The sequence below is a fragment of the Passer montanus genome, unplaced genomic scaffold, assembly GCF_014805655.1.
Source record: "Passer montanus isolate IOZ18808 unplaced genomic scaffold, ASM1480565v1 scaffold28, whole genome shotgun sequence".
Lineage (NCBI taxonomy): Eukaryota > Metazoa > Chordata > Aves > Passeriformes > Passeridae > Passer > Passer montanus.
In genome coordinates, this window is record NW_024367483.1 from 3497463 (window position 1) to 3516061 (window position 18599).

At 38.7% G+C, this 18599-nt stretch overlaps 1 protein-coding gene across 1 annotated transcript in view; it reads right to left on the reverse strand.

The window, feature by feature from the left end:
* Positions 1-18599, reverse strand: part of HTR1F (5-hydroxytryptamine receptor 1F) — a 104776-nt gene that overhangs the window by 46971 nt on the left and 39206 nt on the right. The window contains exon 2 of the mRNA XM_039713294.1: positions 8471-8571. The gene's annotated coding sequence lies outside the window, so the exon portion shown is untranslated. The remainder of the gene's footprint in view (positions 1-8470; positions 8572-18599) is intronic.

Genomic DNA, 18599 nt, shown 5'->3' on the forward strand with positions numbered 1-18599 from the left:
CCAAAACACAATTTAAGCTGCTTTGAGTCAATTCCTGAGGACAGCTGGGTAGGGGAACATACATGTGTTAGATATAGAATAAAACAGGTGCCTGTGGAAACATTCTCAGGGCTGCAAGTTTACAATTGAAGGTGTATTTGATGGGCAGCAAATGTAAACTATTAAATCCCAACCTATGTGCCCTTCAATTGTCAGGCATAACTTCAGCTTCTGAAGGGCTTTAGTTAAATTGTTACAATTCATCTGGCTAAGAAAGACTACGAGTGTTTTCAAAACCACTTTTCCCCAAGCCTTCACTTTGCCTATTCATACTGAAAGCTCTCTAGCAAATGGACCACTTATTATTGTATTTTTGTTCAATATGAGTGCCTGGGTTTTGAGGCACTGCAGGGTTTTGTGTTACTGCAGTAACATAATTATGAGCAAATAACCACTCCAGGGTAATTCCATACAGACCTTCAGATTCACATTTTTGTACCTCAGATACATTCACAGCTTACTCGGTGCATCAATTAATTAAGCTAATCTGAGCCTACTTATGACAAATGTCTCTAGCTCCAAGTCATGGAACTGTTTTAGCTTTTTGAAACATAAATTGCAAGTGTTGAAGGTTGGGGCTTATGTTTGTGGGTCTTAAAGCAGTGAAAGAGATGGGAAAGAAAAAAGACCAAACCCAGCAATATCTTTGTGCTAGTGAGCATGAGAAGCAAAACTGTCAATTTTTGCCCTTTCTTCTTATGGGTCAGTTCAAAATCCATCTCTCTGAGCAGCAGCTCAGCATTTGGCAATCAGACATGTTGCCAAATAGTCCATTTCTATTATTTTAAATACCAGCATGAATCCACAGCAGGTTTCTCAGCTGATTCCTTATTTTACATAATTAATCAGTGCAATAACTGCTAAACTTTAGAAATCATTTTATGGAGGTGATGACCAAGATACCTGAAGAAGTTCAAATACAGGTTTAATGTTTCCTCCTGGTCAAACACAGCATTTTTTTTTTGTTTTAGGATTGCCTTGTGTAAGCTGCAATAACAAAATGTAAACTGCTTACTGATGCAATTTGCCCTAATATTAATCATATTTAAGCAGGTGATCTTCTGGTTTTTTTTTTTTTTTTTGCTATCTTATCTACTCTTTCAGCAGCTGAAGGCATGATGTGTGTATTTGTCCAGCTTAGCAGTATACATATTTATAATTTAAAACCAAATCCTCTTCCAAAATAAAGGAAATACTATTTTTATAACAGACCTCAGAGAACTGGACTTTTGTTTGCCTGGCCAAGTAAATACCAACTCATTGAAGAAGTATAGAATTAAATCTAAATTTCCAGCTTGTTGCAGGGATAGGTGAAGATCTGATGATCTTTGTCTCAAAATTTCCATTCCAAAGCCCTATTTCTCTACTGTTATTTATTTTCTAAGCTAACCTTAACCAGCTGGTTGAAATGTCTGTCTGCCTTGGGTTATTTTCTTTTCAGTGTAGGAAAAGAAGAAAGAAACATTTCCAGGAAATATATGTTAGAATATTTTCCAGCAGTCATGTTTTTCTGAGTCAGACAGAGAATAGTTAAGTTGTTCTTGTCAATGTAAAATGTCTGTGAATATTTTTCTTGGCTGAGAAATTCTAGCTGTCTTTTTTGACCCTGACATCTGACATAGGATGACCTTGCTGGTGGCCTTGACATCTTTGTGGAAGCTCAATTAAATCTGAGTAACAGAAAAAAAAAATCTTGCAAGGTTCACAGGCTTAGTACAGACTTCATAGATTTTTGAGAAATGAATTCTGCAAAGAATGCCAGTGTTAAGTTTTGTTTTCTCATAGGAAAACCACAATGCATTGTATTTCCATTCCATTTCCAGGCTATCATCATTCTCTTAGGTGCTCCATCATCTCCAGCATGTCAGCAGCCGATTCTAAAGGATCCTGTTTTGTCAAACAGCACTTTGTTAGCAGATTAATCTTTGGAAGCTGCTCTAGGTCAGAGGCACATCAAGAAATCCTGTATTTAAAACAAGTAATATTTTCATTTGGCTGCCTTGTATTTTTCTCTACAGAAATATTGATCTTTCTTGCCAAGAAAGGACCTGAAAGACCCCAGGGCAAAAGTTTCTAACTACAGGCTCAGATAAAACCCAACACTCTTTCAGGACAACATTTACATGCAAGCTTGGATTTTTATGGATTATAGCCCTTAGCTGTCATGGGAGACAAGGCTCAAAGCAGCACAGACCTTGTCAAAAACTCTGCAGCAAGGACACTAAAAGCACACAGCAGCTGTCACACAGAGGAACCTCTGGAATTTGCTACTCACTGAAGATTTGCCAGCATTCCTTGAACAGACCATGCTACCTGTTTCCTTGCACTGGGGACATTGCAAAAGGTATTTGCTTCTGTTAATCTACCCTGTGAATTAAAGCTTTTTACCCCTACTTTTTCTTTCCTATGTTTCTGATAAACTCCTCTTCCTGAAGTCACCAACTCCTACTGAGTGAGAAAGTTTCATGCACCTGTTTATATAAAGGGAAACAAAACTGTCATTTTCTAAGTTTTTCAGCTTCTTTTAGCAGAATTCCTCTCACCTCCTTTCCTGTCTCTGCCTAAACTAAAAGTAATCTGTGCTAGACAGGTACTCTTTGGCACTTTAGGCACGCTTTTTGGGAAAAGAGTGAAGCAAATACTGGGGTGAGATTGTGCTGACTTATTCACACCAGATGCCTTGCACCTTACCAGTGTTTGCTTCTCTCTATTACTGCAAAAAGAAAGTTGGAGTGATTGGTTCAAGATGTATCTCTTTGTCAGTTGAATTCTAAACTTTATTTGCAGGTACTAAGTGTTTAAGCTTTGACTGAGAATAAGAGATATTTGGCAATATTCTGGTGGGAAAAGTGGTATTGTGATAGTCAGCAGGAATGGATTCTAATAGATTTTAATTGATCCTACTACAGCATAGTCCTGGTGTTTAGTGTTCTGAGAATCCCACATTTTTGAAAGGGAAAAAGATGTCTCTTCCCTGAAGTAGATTGAAGTGCAAGAGAAAGAGACCTTTAGTACTGTATCTTAGGTTTTGATTAAAATCCCAAATTTGAGCATCCATCTGCTGAGCTTTTAGAAAGTGAATCTGCAGAGCTTTGCTGTACCCACTCTATCTGCAATAACTGAGCTTTGTTTAAGTCAGCTAAATATGTTTAGGTGATGAAAACACTGTGCTCAAAACAGGACACAAACTTATCAAATATTGCCATCATTTTTAAAGTTACATTTTCAAAGTCTGAACATTTCTTCCCCCTATTATTATAAGTGTATGCATTTTACTGAAAAAGCAGTAACTTGCTTTCCCTTATCTTAACTGTAAATGACCCTATTCATTTGTAGCTAAAATTGTCCTCCCCAGAGTGCACTGGCTTCAGCAGAATTACAACTTGCATGATTTTAGCTGATAGACTCTACTGCAGATACATAACCTAAAGAAGTAACATATTTCTGGCAATACATGATAAAAGAAGCACTTGGCAAAGGTCAGCTTTTCAGATGTCTTGTGGAAATCTCATTAAGTACAGTCTTCTGATAGGTCCTCTTCTTCTGCCTCAGTGTCTGTACCAATTGTCCTGAATTTCTGATTGAAGTTTGGCATCTCAGTGACTTTTCTAACAAGTTAGAAGGTTCCAGTATAATTAAAATAACCTCAAAGTCAAATTTAACAGGTGAGAATTTTGATAAAACTCTTTGAATTAACTCTATTGTATGAAAGTAAAACAATCTTTAAATTATCAGTCCTTCTGAATGTAGGAAGGTTTGAGTGAATGTCAGGCAAATTCCTAAATATTTGAACAAAAAAGCCTTGCTGAAGCAATTATTCTATATTAATGGGATCTATGCCAAAATGAAACCCTTGTGCAAGCAGGGCCTATCTTCCGTTCAGTTTTCCATTTTAAATCTGAACTTTCCCTTCATTTCAGCTTTCTATTTGAAATCCTAAGTTTTTTATGCCATGATGACTTCTTGTTAAGCTGCTGTTAAAAGTCTAGGTTGGTGCATATGTTAAAAGAGTGCAGGTAATAGACATCAGAAACAAAAGTAGACAATCCAAAAGTCATGATGAACTCTAGGTCAGTGCTGAGGCAAAACTCAGCACTACCAGCATTGTTTCTACCTACAAACTCCAGGAATTGGTTAAGCTGAGCCACTACAAATAGAGAAATGTTAATATTTATGCGGTGATGTTTTGTTTGACCATCAAGCCAATTTTCAGCTGACAAACTGCTATAAAATAAAAAGATGGACAGCAACTAAAAAAGAATAAAATTAAGCTGTGTATTAGGTATGAATCAGTTACAGAGTGAGATGACAAGCTCATTCTCTTTCCTGCTGGAGGTGGGGAAGCAGAGCACTTCATGACCTCGTGGTTTCTTTCAGAGCACATTTGCTTTCCTTACATGCACAGCAATATGTGAGCTTAAGGGCTGGCTCTTAAAATCTGCATTTACATTGCCCTTTAGGACGTTGTAAGTTACAGAGAGTCTTCATTCATGTTTTACAAGAACCTGTGTGCCTACTTTCTGATCTTGTACTTGTTCAGGGTGCTTGATCCCAGATCTCAGCATTGCAGAGATCCCTGCAACCTCTGCTGCATTGCAAAGGCCTTGGACTGGGGTGGCTGCCAGGAGGCAGAGCAGTAAGGAACACATCAGCTCCAAAGAGCTAAGGCTGAGTTCCATGGGGCACTGCAGGGGTTAAACTTGCTGGTATCCTCTCTGCTCATGTACAGAAGAGTTTGTGTCATGTGAGCTTTGGGTCAGCATGAGCCTGCAGGATGCTCTTGCCCTCTTCAATAAACTTAGTCACTTGTGCTGTACTGTGTTGGGGTGCTGAAACTGAGAAGGAAAGCTCTGTAAATTTGAAACCTAAAGGTAACCCCCATGAGACATTCAGCTGTCCCAAATATAGTTGGGACAGCTGAATGTCTGGTGAGTGCCCCAGTGGAGGCATCACTCCATTGAGGATGTGCATTCCTGTGGAGCACCCTCAGCCTAAATCACAGAGAGTATCTCCTGAGACACCAAAGAAAAATATTATGGAGTCCATTCAAAGGCAAGTAGGTGGTAAATGTTGACATGGACTACAAAAGATGAAGTAGCCTACCAGATGTTGGAAGATGCAAGTACTTAATCCATGGGAGAAAAAAAAATGCAGGGATATCTTGTGCTTCTGTAAAACTGTTGTCTGTGTATTCCAAGGATGGAGACTTCACAAGCCAAGTGCTGTCCACTGACCCAGCTTCAATCTCAGCCTTATTGAGGGGTATGAGATATAGGAATGTTCTAGCAATATGCTGGTAATTTAAATGATAGATGCTGGTAAGTACTTTTTTCCTTCCTGCCTGAGCTTTACTCAAATTCTTCCATTAAAATATATAATTGATACCTAGACAGTTGCATTTTGATTTGCATCTCTTGCCAACCCAATATATCTTTCAGATAAGCCTTTCATGCATTACTTTTAATAATGTCTTAAATTAAAAGGCTGCTTCCATCAGCATAATGAAGCAAGATAGCCAAGAAAATAGCTATGTGCCTGAGAAATTCATTAAAGGAAAAAAAATCCATGAAAAAGGGATGATAATGAGAAAAATATTGAGCCTTGAAGATGACAATACTGAAAGGAGAGACTGCGTTTAGGGCTTACTTACTGCATGGGAGGGGCTGTTTTCTCTTTCCAGAGATCTTGACTTTTTTTTTTTTTAATTCTGACAAATCACATAAAATTTTGGCAACTCAGTTACTTTTAAATTGCCATAGGCATATGGGAGTTTACTAGCACAAAACCTGTGCCTGATAGTGCTATCAGGGATAATCCTTTGTGCAACTTATGTAAGTGTTAGTTTTAATGATTTCCTTTCTTCCAACACTGAGAAACCTACAACTTAATAATGACAAACACCAGAGCTGCTCAAAGAAGGCAATTTATTGTAATCAAGATATGCTTTCTAATTACCCTCCTGGTCTCTATTTAAGTTGCAGATTGTGCTGCTTATATTAATCTTAGAAATGCATTGTTCTCATACAATTATTTTTAAAAAAGAAATATTTAAAAAGGTGCTGAAAATATTATAGAGAATAAAAGGGACTTGCTTAGTGAGCACTAATGAGGGCACGTGCTTGCCTTTGAATTGCATTCCCTCTTCCTCTTCCTCTCCCTCCCATCTTTATCTCTTCTCTTCAGCCAGAACAAGAAAACCAGTTCCCATCTGACTCCTCTCTGCCTGTCTGCTGAGCTGTGCTGCTGCTCCTGGCAGGCTGTGGGCACTCAGGGACACACAGAAAGGGTTTGCAGGAGGAGCTGACACACATCCAGCCTCAGACAGGTGTTGTAAACCTGCTCTCTGCTTGCCGTGACTGTGCAAAGACAAAAGGCTCTGCCTGGGACAGAGCCACCCTTGGCTGCTGGAGCACAGATGGTGTGGAAGTGCTTTGTGAGACACAAGGTGTTAGAAAATGCTCGGCTCACTAACATGTGCTGTCAAGACCTGTTTTCTACAAGCTGCCAGCCTGTCATTGTCTTTTGGAAACCAGCGTGCAGCCAGGAAAACCATTTCCATCAGAAACAGAAGCCTTGTTTATACTTCACTTTCATTTTCTCCTACCAGGTAATTTCTCTCTCTAATGTCACCGCAGGTATTATAGTAGAATTAAGGAACAGCCAAAATTTCTCTTTCATTACATAAAAAACCAGTAACTAGAAGAGAGAAAATAGGTTTTAAAAATGACAAGAGTAAAGGAAAGAGAAGCTTTCAAACCAAGCATTCCCCCCACCTGAATCTGCTGAACATCCCAGATACAGTATAAAAGTCTTCCTCTTCTCTATGAAGTGTACTGATGGCAGTTGGAGGAATTCCTGGCCAAGATAAAATCCAGCTTAGAAGTAGAAAATAATACAAGTTTGGAACTTTGTCTTTCTGTATATATTCTTCATGGAAGCAGCAAAGGCTTGTAAAGGCTAAAACTGGTCCCTATTCTGACCTATTTTTCACTAAAATCTGTGTTTCATTAACAGTACCATGAACCAAATGGGTGACTTTAGTCCATTTTACAGTACCCAGTGACATTTTTTATTTTTTCTATTATTACAAATGCAACAACTTGTCTTTACCTCTTACTGTAAGATTTTAAAAGTGCAATTTGCTGTATCTTTCAGAGTACAGACACAATCCTGAGATGGTAGGGGTCAGAACTTTTATAGATATAGATGAGGGTAAGGAGATCTGAATATGGGAACACATCAGCCTTAAGGTCTTTTTCTTCCTCTAGCAAAAAAAAAATTCAAAACCAAATGAAAACAAACTAAGAAACAAACAAACAAAACAAAACAAAAACCAATGTGATTTAGCACCTTAGAAAGTCTCTGAATGTCAAACAGTGGCACATGACTCTACCCTGTCTCAACATGTGGAATTTTCAGGTTCATTTATGAGCAATCATATTTCATGTTCATTTGCTCAGGCAATTAAATGATTGCTGAAGATTTATTTTGTTTCTTTTTGCTCTGTTCTTCACATGTCTCAGTGTTAAATGACAATTTTTTTCTCCTGATAATGTCGCAGGAAGCTTTACCCTTTTGTTTTTAAACATTTTTGTATTCACACCAATTGTCCTTTCTGAAATGTTATCAATGTTAAGCTGTTGTATTTGAATGACTACAGGAAACAAGGATTTTGGGATTTCATCTTTGTTGAGTCTACAATTAGGCTATGGAAAAAGTCACTTGGTAAAACTGCACAAGACAAAACCAGAAATAAAATCAGGCATACAGTGGCTAATGCAAAAATTGAGAATAGTCTTCTCACAAAATATCTCTGTGCTGCTGGGCTTTCCATCTTCAAAATGTCTTACAAAGGTTAAGTCTCTAAAATATATCTGTGCAACGAAGCATTATATTGGCACCATTGTTTCTTTCCCCTCAGTTAAAGTAGATGTTGAGTGTTTTAATGTCCAAGGCTGTGGAGAAGGTCGCTCAGATCTAGGACTGCAGACTAAGCTGCTTCTGCGGTGCCTGAATTTCTCAGACTGGGCTGGACATTCTTCATTTATTGAGTCATCCTTCTGTCAGCCACTGCTCTCCTCTTCTCAACTGATTGTCCTCTTTGACATATTTTCCTGGCCGATCTGCAGCTTTCCACTGCACTGAGTGTGCTCAGATTGCCCCATTAAGCCTTCAATAACCCCACAGGTCAACCCTCACTTGGCTGCATTTCCCTGCTCCTACTTGAGCCTTTTTGCACTGCAGACTTTTCTTTCCTCCTGTATTACCTTAAGGAAAGGTCAGTCTGGCAGAGGTCAGCAAAACTTTGTATTCCAACCTGCTTTGCAGAATCCCTATGGAAGACCCGACCAAATTAATTTGATCTCTAAAGCAGGTACATCACAAACACATTGTATGAAGTCTCTGTGTGAGAGAGTAAAAAGCAACTCACCATCTCCTGTGTCAGGGATCACCTTGGAAAAGCTGCCTCTGGGAATAGGACTGGTAGTAGGAATTCAATCAGTCTTAGCAACACTGGATACTGCCAAAAACCTGAAAGAAAGCAAAAAACCATAAGCTCTGTAAATGACAATGAATGATGTCTGCTTCAGAGGAAGGAAGATATTCTTCAGGCCTAAACGGTAGTTTTCAGGATCTCTTCAAATAGCTGGGAATGACTGTTTAAAAGCTTAGAGACCAGAGCCAGGAGCTCCCCCTGCTCAGAGTTCACATAAGAGCATAGCTGGTGACGACAGAAACACTTTGTAATGAGCTAATGACCAGCAAGGGCCTTGCAGGATTGGACACGCCAGAAATCGACTCCACTTGAGGAACGCCAGAAATCGAAAGGTCTGACTTATACTGTGCTGAAGATAAATGACCAGTTAAAGGAAAGGGGGAAGGAAGCCTGTGCTGTTTGGCCTAACCAGCAGGTTTAGTGTGTCTCAAGCTTTTAGCACCCTGGTGCATCTGTCAGGTGCTAATTGTCAACTCCCACTGACTGCAGCAGGAGCCTGGGGCACTTGGCATTGTGCAGTATTAACCTGCTGTTATTAGACTATAGAGATAAACATGCCAGAGTATTTGATGTTTGAACTGCAAGGCATTGTTTCTTGCATTCTCCCAACTTTAATATATATTTTTTTTTCCCAGTTAGCAGTGTCTCACAGCAAGCAACTGCCTAAAGAGGAAACATAATGCAAAAGAATATGCACTGTGAAAAGTCTGCACTGTGAAGTGCAGAAATATATCATTCTACCAAGAGTAGGCTGATTTAATTTTAAATATAAAATCTTTAAATAGCTAATGTGCTTAAAATGTAGAAAATCAGATAACAAAAGCAGTTCTTGTTTCAAAGGAGAATAGCAGGCAGTGAGAAAAATGAATAAAAAGAAGACAAAGTGACAAAGGAAATATCATTGATTTCCTGGGAAAAAAAAAGGGATAAAACCTAATAATTTTTCACACATTATCAAATAACATGGTAATTTATCCAGAATATAATTATGCTAACATTTGGCTGTTACTCGGTATCAGATGAGTTCTTTCAGCTCAGAGTGTTCTGGGGCAGGTTTTGAGGGTGGTTACAGACATGTTTGTTGGCATTATGGCTAATATCCCTGGAGGTGTTCAAGAAATTACTGGTTGTGGCAATTAATGCTGTAGTTTAGTTGAAAAGGTGGTGTTTGGTCAAGGGTTGGATTTGATGATCTTGGAGTTCTTTTCCAGTCTTACTGGTTCTGTGATTCTGTGGGCTAGGCTAGGATGGTAGGTGATGTGGCTTCTTGAGGTTTTCAGGGCAACTTTGGGAAGTTTTTGTTTCATTATTGCTGAAGGTGAGAGCACCCAGAAAATCATGAGTTACAGCATCAGTGCTGAATGTTTTGCAAAAAATTGGGCAAGTAAAAGCTTTTATACTTTTGTACCCATGCCACTGGTAGATGTAAGACATTTTTCAAAAATTAGGTCTCCTGCTTAGTACAGAACATTAACCTTCAAAATGTAACTTATTGGCAGTAATAACAGAGTTTAAAAGTAAAATGAGTGCCTGTGCTCTGTTTTTTCCCTGCTCTCCTTTGTAATTCAGATTTCTCTCTCTTTAGGCAAGGACAGAAGGCAGAGGGGCCAGCAGGACCTGCTGTGGGAATATGCAGCACTCAGGTGATGATCCACTTTGCTGTATCTTATTGAGCATCCACCAGATGATCATCAGTAACTGAAAGAGGTAGAGGCTGAGTAGCCCTTTTATCTGGTTTTGTTTGGAAGTTGGTGTAACCATTGCCTCCATCCTTTTCTCTTAACACACTCCTTCAAATGTAGCAAAGCTCTGTTCTGAATGGGACTGCAGGAGTGCATAAGAGCTGGGATAATTTTGGGGTTATCTTAAAATGCTCAGAAGGATTTCCATCTTAAGGGGTGAAAGCTGGCTTTAGTTCTTGTTTGAGATCTTGCACCTTTATTCCCAGGTAAGAAATTTTAAGTATCAGAACATTTAGGCAGCACCTAAACACCTCAGAGATTTTATTTGGCTTTTCTAACAAATAAGAAGTCTGTTTCTTCACAAACTCAAGGCCTTTTTGGTACATGCCTTACCCCTGCAGTCTATCCTTTTCCCTTTCTCTTCTTTTTCAGCTTTTGCATCTTCACATTTTTATCTTCATCTCAATACCGCTCTTTGCATTCAGGCCATCTCCAATTACATTCCCTATTTCTCTCCTGGTCCTCTAATGCAAAAGGGAATATTTCTAACATGCACGTGGTTACACAGTCAAGAATTTAACTGCCAGCCAATGACTTCATTCCTGTCTGAATGGGGAGAGTGACCTCTGAAGGGGATCTGGAGGCCCCCTGGCTGCTTAGATCACTATTTGCTTCCTGATATCTTGTTTGGAGTGCTGCCAGCTGCTCCTGTGCAGGGAGATTTGCAAGCTGCCTACAAGCTCTTGTGAAGACCTTGTCTGAATGGGAAGGATGTGGGAGTCCTTGTTGATGATACAGCTGTATGGATGGATGTTTTACCTCTTCATTTATCATTATCATTATAATTTCTTTATCATTACCTTATCATTTTCAGCTTAATTAAAATGTAAGCACCCTGGACCTAGAGGATCAGCATAGGAACAGAACAGACATCTCCAAGATAAATCTTACATAGCTGGAAAGCAAAGTTCATATGGATTTATGCTTTCTTTTTTTATGCGTCAGAAAAAACCCAGGTAATGTTCAATGAGTTAAGTGCGGTTGGGTTTAGAGTAGTGCTAAATGCAGCTGAAGACAGAGAAGAAAACATTACAAAACTGCAGAAATAAGGATTTTTGGAATTATTGATAGGTAATTTACAATTAGAGTAATTTTTGTTATGGTAGAACATCTCCACATAAGTAAAAAAATAAAAAAAGAGGAATTACCCCAAGTCCTATTAACTCTCTGTTTTGTTTAATAAACTGAAGCCAAGCTTTTAAAAGATTTGCAGTTGTTTTGTACATATGAGGACTTAATATTTCTGAACAAAACCCAAACCTCTTTTTACCCAATATAAAATAATTTCACATCTGCTCAAAATCCCAGCAGTCTCAGTTTCTGTGTGGCAGCAATTTCCTCTAGGAAGGTAGTCCAGCCAAAGAAATTCTGGACCTGCTTCCATCTCTGAAACAAATTTATTATTTCCATTGCTTCTCAAGCCTCATGGTACTCCTGCTTCAGGTCTGAACATTTATTATGCAGGTTGAATTCTGCCAGTAACCAAAACCCAGTACTATCAATTCCAACCCTCCTTTCTTAGCAAAGACATTGATATTATGAGGGCTTTGGTCTTGTGAAACACAATGCGAAAAACCTCGTGAAATGTGTGGAAGGAAAGCTTTTCTTGTGGTTTAAAATAGCACCTGCAATAATTCCATGAGAAGAATAAAAGTGACTTTCTTACCATGTGGCGGATACTAAATAAGACTTTTTGAAATGGTACCTTTTTCTAGGATAATTATGGAAGAAAACTAGCTTTCCATGAATCTAACAGCTGTTTTAAAGGCTCAGCTGGCAGCATCATTTCCTATCATGCAGAAGATCTAAGTTCAAGATCACACACAAGTTTTTGTCTTCTGAAAAGGCAGGGGGAAGTAAAGGTGGCATAAAGAAAATCGCAATCTTACTGCAAAGGCAAACAGAAATCTCTCTGTGATCATGAGCTGAGTTTGTGTTTCCTCTACAAAAGTAGCAAGGAGTTAGAAGCAGATAATACTCCCTAGAATGGCTTGACATCCATAGCTGGATGAGAGTTCTCTTTTTCTTTAAATTTACAGTGGCTGCATCAGATGTTCCAGAAAATGATGGATCAGTACAGTCCTATAAATCCCCAAACACATACGTAGTATATCTTCTCAGAAATAACTTACAAAACAGCCTTCCAGAGGAGAAGAAGTCTGCAATAATGACAGCACACTGACAGTGCAATAAAGAGGAATTCATTATTCAGACTGCAGGGGTTGACAATGGCCAGAGGGCAAATGCATAAAATAAGAAGAAAGAGTCAATGCTCAAATGTCAAAAACTCCCTGCCACAAGTGGGAAAAAAGAGAAATGTGTTCAAAATGTATTTCCTCTGTATAGGAATGATGGTGGTGATGATAATAATATTTATCTGAGTATGATAAATACTGCTGAGGGTGAAGCATTATATGACATCATCTGTGTATAAATAAACTGTTTATTTGCAGTTTCCATTGCCATAAAATTAAAATAAACCTTTGCAATCTAGAATGCGGCAGCAAAACAATGAGTTAAATATGTAGGATGGTTGGTTTTGTGAGTAATGCTTGTTGACAGTTTTTAAGCTACTGTTCAATTCTAGAAACAAATCTGATTGTTATAATTATTTATTTTATTACCTAAAGAGGATAATACTTACTCACAAGTGCAACTACTTCAGTATGCAATTTTGCAGGCATAAACTGCACCCTCAAACAAAATCTCAATCCCACAAAGGAACAGCAATGAGCTGGGCAAAAGCCCAGTTGTTTTTCTGGAGTTATTTAGTTCTAAACAAACTTCCCTTGCAGTCTGTTTTTTATTTTTAGATCCACTTTCTTTGCTATTCCATGCTTTTGTAAGAAGGAAGGATTCTTGTTCTGTATTTTTTTCCCCTGACATTTCCCATATGAAGTTACAATCCTCTGATGGCTTGTATGAAGAGGATTAGAAACATGTCATCACTAATTGCAAATGAGGATTTAAAGGAGGGCTGGGCAGGAGAGGCACAAAGATGAGATTGCCTGGCATGTCTAGATGAGATTGCCTGGCCTGTCTTGATTAGGCTGTGGATGCTTTGTGCCTTTCTCTGCTGCTCCAGGAAGTTAGCCTGCCTCCCACATCTGTCCTCATCTTATGGCAAGGGAAAATTGTTGGTTGTTGAACAGGATGAAAGACTGATTTCTTTACTGTTCCTAAAGACCCATTTGTGCCATGAGGACTACATAAAGTTAGTTGGCTCATAATGCACAAGGGAGTGTGAAGATGAAAAGAGGAATCACTTTTAACTCAAAAAAAAAAAAAAAAAAAAGAATAAAGACAGATGACACTTGTGGGATTGTTTCTTTCTCCTCAACAGATTTTTTTGTGTTTGTATTAAACTGTAAACTGAGTCACTGTATCCTCACATACACCACACAAGTGTGGAAGTAGCAGTGGCTGAGCAAGCCCTCACCATCTGTGAGCATCCCCACTGCTTAATGTCAAACCAGCAGCAGTTTGGCTAGTAAGGTTAAGGAATTACATAATTTAAGTGGAATTACAACAGAATTATGTCAGCATGTGTTCCCCGTTCTTTTGCTTTGGGATGAATCAATTATGAACCATAAATCCAAGTAATTGATACAATATTTATAACCATTTAGGCTCCCAGGCATTGATTAACCATGACTGAGAGAACTTCTTCTTGTGGAAATAAATGTTGGATCATAAAGAGCCTGTAAGTTCCCATATAGGGCTGTGAACTACTTGAAAGGACATTTTCCTCTAGCCCTAGCATTCTTTGAAACGTTGATGTCTGAGGAGATAGCACACAATAAGGAAGGCCAAGTAGTCAGAGTTGCTTTACACTCTTCTGTATGGATAATTCCTCAATGAGTCACATAAGTAGAGGAAATTTAATGAAGATGCCCCTTCATCTACTCTAAAAAACAATGCTACTTTCTTCAGGCCTTGCAACAAGGTCAGAAGTGACTCAAGGGTTCCAAAAAGCGGTAAAGATGAGCCAGAGTGATACGAATTATCTTCAGACTTGTAATGGAAAGCACAGAGTTTTGTCAAAATTTTCAGGACTTGTCTGTCAAACCTTGACAGATCAGGATTCTGAAAAGGATGATTTCTGGATTAAGACTGAAAATAAAGCCGGAACTCCACTTTCAAGAAGAAAGTCTGTTTATTTTAATTAATAAAGAAATATGCAGTAAAACTACCTCCTTCTCTGCCAACAAAGTTATAACCACAATTCCACCTCTCTGTCTGTCTCTCTCATGACAAATTTTGGGCTCTTGTTTTGACGATAAAAATGTCTTTTTCAAAGCCATTTAGAGAACAATCTGTGACTTACTTAAGGAAATAATGAAATGCCTCAGTCTCAGAATTAAAGGCAAATAACATTTTTAGCTGTATTAATAGACTTGTTGATGTAACCTGCTTGTTCTTGGTCATCTAAGTTTATGATGTACACCAGTGTCTCTCTGCAAAAGCTCTTTTGCTAAAATGGGTTCATTTTCTCGTCATTTAATCACTCAATCAGAGCACTTCAAATGAGGAAAAAAGAGGGATTAACAGACAGAGGACTAAGTATGGGATTAAAAAAATGTGTATATTGTTTCTGGACTGGTACAACAGACTGTGTGCTATCTCTTTCACAGACAAATGTCTTACATATCAAAAAGTCACGTCTCTAGAGCAGGCAGCCCTTCAGTCCTGTGTAACATTCTTTTAGCAAAGTTTTCATATGGCTCAAACTTTCCTGGAACAGTCACTCTCTTTTAAAGTGTAGCTATTGGTGATGCAAGACTTAAAAGAGACAAAGTTCTTGGAAAATGAAAGGGAATCTTGACATAAGCTTTATCAGTGGCTTGGCACCCCTTTGGAGACAGACAACTTTGGTGTTGATTCATCTTTACTCTCAGAGTTCTGGACACCACGCTGGCTTACAGAAAGATGTTGAGACTATTTAACTCCTTTCTTCCTGATGCAGGTGGTTCTGCTGGAAGAGTTTTTGGGGAAGAGCTCTAGCTGTGAAACACAGAAATGGTGATGGATACAGCAGGGAGCCAGTAAAGGTACTTGATTATATTTTTCTTCCAGAGAAGGCCTGTAGACCTAACATAAATGTTTATATTATCCTTCACTGCTGTTTTCAATTAAATTCAATTTAAGAATCTCAAATTTCGCACAATATTTTCAAAACTGGCTGGTGTTTGTGAGGCCCTGATGAATGCAGCTCCAAAGGATGCTGCTGTCAGAGGTACCTTTTGAAATAGATGTGTTTAATGGTGATGTGCAGTCAAAGAATTGCTCTCCATCCTGCTAAATTACATTTTGTTTCAGCACTCCAATCTTTAAGCCATATCCAAAAGCTGGATCTGTTTAGGGAAATTCACTGGCAGCCTGGCTGAGATTATATCTCAAACACATCATTTTAATATGTAGTTATAAATCACTTCTAACTTTCTGCATGTAGAGTGCTTTCTGTTGATGTATTTGAGAACATTGTAGAGAGGTTTGTAATTAAATGAGGAAAAAGTAGGACTTCTTTTATGAAGAAATAAATTTTTAATCCCATAGAAATAAGGGAATTTTGAAATTGCTGTGCACTCTTTATTTTGGCTTTGTACCTGAAAGTTGCTCAAAAGTAATTGCATTTCTCTTTTAAAGACAGTGGAGGGAGAAATAGCCAGCTTTCTTTTGCATTTGGAATAACAAAAAATATCAAGTAGAGAGACCACAGATTTAGGTAAAGATTTCTAGATTTTTCTACAACATTTTCTGGGACAAGCTCTTCAAAATCTTTTGCTGAATCGTGTACTAAACCATATCTTTCTATGCATTAAAAAGTGCCCATGCTTCACAGTAGGACTTAGCTTTAAAATGATGTACTAGAGCTACACAGTTCAGTTTCTAGTACCAAATGTAGAAAATGCCTTTCTCTTCCTTGTCCTTTTCCAGCCCAGGGTGCCCAGTTTAGTGCTCTGTCTGTTTTTGATTAAAGGTGAGGTACCACCATGATCCAGCATGGTAATTACTGTATTCCAGTGTAAGTCATGGACCATTGCTGCTATTATTTATTATGAGACAAAAACATTCATTCACCCCTCTCCAACTACAGGCTGCAAATTGTTAATGGCTCAACTTTTGCTGTGAGTGAAACCACTTTATTTTTCATTTGCTCCAGTTGCTGAGATAGCTGCACTATCTGTTGTCCATTCTCTGTGGAAAAATTTGAAATTTGCCAGTGCTCTCTTTCACTATGGATCAGAAACCAGATAAGTTTTCAATGTTAAGGATGGTCACTTGTACCTCATCCAGTTTCTCCAGGCTTAAATAAATGTGCACATTTGTTAGATTGCTCTCTCTAGAGAAACATTCTTTTTTCCTTTGTGGAGTTGGTGGGGGTATCTTGCACTTGAGCCTATATTGGCAAATTCCAAGAAAAAATGGATGATAGACTAAGGAGTTTATTAAATATGGAGTTTTTTGTGAAAAAGGTTTACTAGGTTTCCTTCATTTTGTACAAAAACAGAGGCTGATATGGAGCAGAAGTCTACACATAAGCAAAAACCCCAAAATAACCTCCAGCCCCACAACTTTTCCTCCTAGAACTGTTTAATGTGGGAAAAATCTGAGTGCACAAAGCCACTCCATCGTGAGCTAGTGAGTCACTGCCTTCAATCTGCGCCTCTGGTTCAGGCTGACGTTATTTGCAGCAAAACTTTTTAGGCTTGCCAGTTCTCTGGAGAAGATGTATATTACAGAAAAGTTGGGAATTTTCAAGATAGAGCTCATCAATTCACCACGTATAGCACTTCTGAGAAACCAAGCATCTAACAATAGAGAAAGGGAAGGGAGAGGAGGAGATATGGATCTGAGTACAAGACCTGCAGAAGTGCATTCATCTTGTTAGGAATTTTTAGGACCTAAAACTTCTTAGTATTTAAGTACCTGCCTTGAAGAAGCGGTAGGTAGCAGCAATGGGTGAAAGTCTTTTTTTAAAGAAGCAACTGTGTTCCTTTTTTAATGGAAAAATCCACACAATCTGTCAAGGAGTGGTAGATGTTCTTCAGAGCAGACAAATTCCAATGGCATGATATTTCCTGCCTGTCCTACTAATGAATAGGACATTCAGTAGAATGGCTTGGGTTCCTCAGAGATCATTGAGTTCTGATCCCCCTGCCAGAGGCAAGGACAGAGAGGAAGCAAGGAGAAGTCAGAGAAGGACAAGAGGCTGGAATGAGGTGTGCAGTGGAGGGGATGAAGGTAGGCAAGCTACTGTAACTAGCCATACTTGAAACTGGATCTTTCACTCCGTTCCAGCAAACACAAAACAAATTTTTCATTGCCCTCAGCATCCCCCATTGCAAATGACAGGAATGTACAGGTAGAAGAAATATCAGTCTTCAAAATCTGAACATTTTAAAATGGAAAAATGCTACTGATTTTAAGTACACAATATTCATGCAGAAGATTAGAGAATCAGTTTTATATTGAAAATATCGAAGTGCACACAGAGCACTTTTGGGGGAGTAGTAGAATATTTTCTTTTATACTCCTATGAGAATTCTATTGTGCTTGCTCCACCATAAATTTTCCACTATTGTTTATGGACAGTTCAAGAATTTGAAGCCAAGATTTGATGCTGCAAAAATTCAGATAAAAGCCGTGAGGTAAAGGAGGAAATGTGCAGAACATCTCAGAGTTTCATATTCATATTACCTCAGAGAAAAAAAAAATCTTTAAGAAAGCTGGATGTATAATGAAAAGGCAGATAAGTGTTTAATCTCATTATTTTCCTGTCCTAAACTTCAGGCTCACATCTTCCCCCTTGGCTTCTGAAGACAGAACTGCTTACTTTTCAATCATGAGTAATGCTTGCCTTTCCTAAAAACCTTCTTCCACCTCTTAAAATAGTTTCCAATGTTGGAGCAAGGTACAACCTCAGTCAGAAGTGGTGAGGTCTAACCAAATGTCTCATTATCCTGACTAGAGAGTTAAGGCAGAGCTGCAAGCTCAGCTAGCCAGGAGGAAAATAGTCTTAAAATATCAAATCTTCTAAGCTGGGAGATGGAAACAGGAAAGATCCCAGGGTTTTTAGACAGACCCTGTTGTTTGAAGCCTCTCTTAGCCAATGTGGCACCTGTCAGGACTCAAGAGAACACCTGGCTGTGTGTTTACAGAGATGTGTCAGCTGATAGTCATGGTTGTATCTCACTTCATGTGATGCAAAGGAGGTCTGGCACTTGCCGCAGGGTGGCTCCTGTGGAGACTGTGACTGCCTCAAAACTGCTCCTAGCAACTGCTGCCATCTCCATCTCTGGCAGCATCAGATCTGCTTG